The following is a 4,456-nucleotide window of genomic DNA, read 5'->3' as shown; positions in this document are numbered from 1 at the left end:
GGGCGGGACTTCTCCTGGCCCCGCCCCTCTCGGCCCCGTCCCCGCGCTTCCGCCTGGTCCGCACCGTGGATCGGCGCACCGTGGATCGGCGCACGGAGCCCGCCAGCCGCTGTCCCTGGTCGCGCGCTTCCCACGCACTCGCCTGGCGCTGCACCTCCGGCCAACCGGGGTTCCCCGAGGCCGCACAGCCTCGCCTGCGGGGCCGCTTGGAAGCCCGCTCCCCCCTCCCCCGGTGCTCCACGGCCTCGGAACCTTCCCTGAGGCTCCTGCCCACTGGAGAGCGCGCCCGACCCCATGCTGACGGCAGCGCCCGGGAGGCGGCCGAGCCGGGAGCCCCAGCGGGCCTCCGCCTCCGCCTCCGCCGCCCGCAAGGGGAGGCAGAGGGGCCCGGGCGGGGGCGCACACGCGCACAGCCAGCGGAAACCACGGCCGCAGTTCCGCGCCCAGCCTCGGCCCCTCGTGGGCAGCTCCCGCGTGGCCGATCGGTACTGCTCTCTGCATATTTACAGTCGTGGAGCGTCTTCTTGCCTTTTGTGTTCTACACCTTAAAAGATTCCCGTCTCCACGCTTCTGCTTTCAGCTGGCACGGCCCAAGTGTAACGAGTTTCACTTGTTTAAATGATCAAAGGTTACAAGTACTTGAAAAGTTACCTTTTTTTGTTTTCCTCCTTTTTCCTCTGGTACTCTGGAGTTTGAACTCAGGCCCTGCCTTGCTAGGCAGAGCTTTTACCACCTGAGCCCAGGCCTTCCAGCCCTGTTTGCTTTATTTTTTTCAGATAAGGCTGAATCATGTTTGTTTTGTTTCGCTCACCTGGACCTGTCTGGGACTGAGATTCTCCAGCCCATTCTCTCCTGGCTGGCAACACAGTGGTAGGACTTATTCTTGCCCAGGCTGGCCTCAACTCCTGATCTCTGTCTTCCTCCCAAGTAGGTAAGATTACAGATATAAGACACGATGCCCTGCCTATAGTTCCTTCTTCATTTGTTGTTGTTCTTATTTTTGCACCAGTACTAGGGCTTGAACTCTGTCCATAAGCTGTTTTGCTCAAGGCTGTTGCTCAATCACTTGACACATACCTCCATTTCTGGCTTTTTTGCCCAGGCTGGCTAAAGGATGACCCTCAGATCTCAGCCTCCGGAGTAGATAGGATTATAGGCATAAGCCACTAGCACCCAGCTTTGATTCTTAAATGTTATCTTGTTTTCTTGAAAAACTTCTAATTTATGTTTTTGGCTAGAGTTACTGTGGATGCTAAAGAAAGACAGCTAGTTTGGGAATAAGTAACCCCATAGCTCTTTATAAGCCCCAAATTTACTCTGCTCCTTCCAATAAAAAGAAGAATTTGCAGAGTCTTCTGGACTCATATTTAGACAGTGGGGCCCGTTTTTGCTTTCCCCCCATCGTTATCTGTTCTCCTCAGGCTTCAAAATGATATCACCAAATCAGCACTGAGACACTTAGAAACTGCTGGTCAGTGACAGTTCCCTAAAGAGCTGGAAGAGGAATTAGCAAAAAGTGTCTGGAGGTCCTCCCTGCCTCCCTGGGAGGCTGTGTTAGAGGCCTCCAGGACCCAGGAGACTGAGCAAAGTAATGGATACAGCAGCTCCCTTGATTGCAGGCTCAATCCACCAAAGCTTAGGTACAGTATAATTACCCTACTTTAAGTCCTGTAGGCCAGTGGCTCATTGAGGCTGAGACCTGAGGGTAGAGGGTCAAGGCCAGCCTGGGCAAGAAAGTCCCTGAGACTTTTGTCTTCAGTTAACTAGCAAAAAGTCAGAGTGGAGCTGTGGGCTCAAGTGCCAGAGCACCAGCCTTGAGTGGAAAAGGCTAAGGGACAGAGCTTAGGCCCTGAGTTCAAGTCCTAGTACTGTCATTAAAAAAAAATAGATAAAAAGTCCCTTGGGAAATCGGCACCAGCCTGTCTCTCCATGCGAGACTCTTGGCACTTCATGGTCTAGAATTTGTCCTCCACCATCTGGCTCCAGCGGCCCCTCTGTGACATGCAAATGCCATCAAAGCGGGCCACTCCACTGAGCGCAGGCCTGCACCCTTCACACTATGCCGGTCATGGTAATTCTGGGAGGAAGGCCCCTCATTTCCCTCACTTTACGGAGGAGGTGGGGGCTGGCCTCTTGAGCCTGTGTCAGTTTCCTTCCCTCCCCTCCCTCCACGGGTGAAGAAGGAGGGAATCTGAGAATGCGCTTTTTTTGTGTTTGTGTGCCAGTTCTGGGGCTTGCACTCAGGGCCTGGGCACTGTCCCTGAGCTCTTTTCTTCAAGGCTAGCACTCTACCACTTAAACCACAGTGCCATCTGGCTTTTTCTGTGTGTGTGGTACTGAGGAATCGAACCCAGGGCTTCATGGATGCTAGGCAAGCACTGTACCACCTGGCCACTTTCCCAGCCCCAAATGCACTTTGCTTGTACTTGCAGCTCCTGTACACGATGCCAGGCAGTCTGGGTAATGAAGTCATAGGCTAAACCACAGAGGCCACAGAAAGCACTTTTTGCACTTACTTCAGTTTGGCTACACATCTACCATCCCGTGGCTCTGACACATATTCTCCCATAAGCTGGTCAAGCAGTCCGGAGCCATATATTCAGCCCCCAGGCTGAGCTGGGAGCCTCCTGTTTTGCCCTGATCTTGGAAGGTAGTTACATGCATGTGTTTGCCTGGCGGTTCCTGTCTAGGCCTCTGGTCTCAGGATGTTTCCAAAGGCTGCTTTCACCCAGGCTTTCTTTCTGGGTGAGGGGCTAGCGTGTAGCTCAGTGGTAGAACACAGGCTTCACGTGTCCAAGGCCCTCCATTTATTTCCCAAGACTGCAAAAACTCCTCTTTCCAGATAGGCTTGGTCCTCTTCTCTCAGGCTTCTCTCTCCTAGAGTCACCACGTCAGGAAAGAATGGAGTTTCCAAGCTAAAGGAGCCATTCGTTCTTCTGCAGAAGAGCTGGTCTGGTCCTCAGCTGGTTGTGTCATCGAGGTTGGCACCCCACCTCCCCATCAGGGCTCGGCCAGCTGCGTAGAACAAGCAGCCACTAGTTGTTTGCTTGACTCTGGGCCACCTTGAGCAAGCTTCACTGATTAGGAGGAGGAAAATATATCAACATGGTCCACCAACAAAGGCCCCTGCTGAGCAAGGCCTCTGCCTTCTGCCCACTGAGAATGCTTAGAGATTCATGAATGCTTGAGAAATGTGGATTTTCCTGTATTTACTCTGCAGACTCCTGATAAGCTGATTTCCTTATGGATTTGCATTGGTTTAGCAGCTGACCCTTGGCACTGTGGCAGAGAGAGGGCATGGGAAGCATGCCCTTCAGAGACCTCGGGCTTAAGTCATGAAGAGCCCAGCACCAGTAGCTTGCATCTGCAGTCCTACCCACTCAGGAGGCTGGGAGCTGAGGCTCAAGGTTCAAAGCTTGCCCTGTCAGGAAAGCCTGTGAGACTCTTATCTCTGATTAATCACTAAAAACGTTCAGAAGTGGAGCTGTGACTCAATGTTAGAGCTTGGCCTTGAGTGAAAAAAGGGACAGTGTCCAGGTCCTGAGTTCAAGTCCCAGTGTCAGTGCGCGCGTGCACACACACACACACACACACATACACACACAGAGGCATTAACCAGAACAAGCCTCTACTTTGTTGAAACTTTTTTATAGATGGTACTTTGCTTTATTTTATTCTTCAAATGATTTAACATTTATGTTAAAGCATTTCAACAAGCATATAGCATGTTCATACCTTCACATTTTATCGTCAGTTTTAAAAGCAGAATGGTTTATGTTGTATTTTGGTAATTCCCATATAATTTCAATTCTGCGGTTTTCTTTGCTTCCCCCAACTTTTAATAACTTACTACATCCACACAGAGATGCATGTCACAAAAGAACAATTTGAGCTGAACGCTAGGAGGCTGAGCCATAGAGGATCAGATTACCTGAGGCAGAATGTTTCTAGACTTCATCTCACAAAACAAGAAAACAGCAAAAACCAGGAGTGGAGGTGTGATTCAAATAGTACAGTGCCAGTTTAGCAAGCATGAGGCCATGTGTTCAAACTCCAGTACTGGGGTAGGGGGGTGCCTGGCGTGAGGATGGATTTTCCCTCTTAATTAAAAGATGCCACATTCCCTACTTCCTTGCATGCAGATGTGCGCACCTAAAGAAACAGCCCTTACCTGTAATCCTAGATACTCAGGAGGCTTAGACCCAAGTGTCATAGATTGAAGCCAGCCTGGGCAGGAAAGTCTGAGACTCTTCAGTTCATCACCAAAAAAGCTGGAAGTGGAGTTGTGGCTCAAGTGATAGAATACAAGCCTTGAGCAGAAAAGTTCAGACACAGTGCCCTGGATCTGAGTTCAAGCCCAAAAGCCAGCACAATAAAGAAGAAAGGAAGGATGGAAGGAAGGGAGGGAGCGAAGGAGGAAGGGTAAAAAGGCTAAGGTAAATTCAAGTATCTTTTG

This window comes from Dipodomys ordii, unplaced genomic scaffold (genome assembly GCF_000151885.1).
Source record: "Dipodomys ordii isolate 6190 unplaced genomic scaffold, Dord_2.0 Scaffold74, whole genome shotgun sequence".
Taxonomy (NCBI): domain Eukaryota; kingdom Metazoa; phylum Chordata; class Mammalia; order Rodentia; family Heteromyidae; genus Dipodomys; species Dipodomys ordii.
This window is presented reverse-complemented; position numbering follows the sequence as displayed.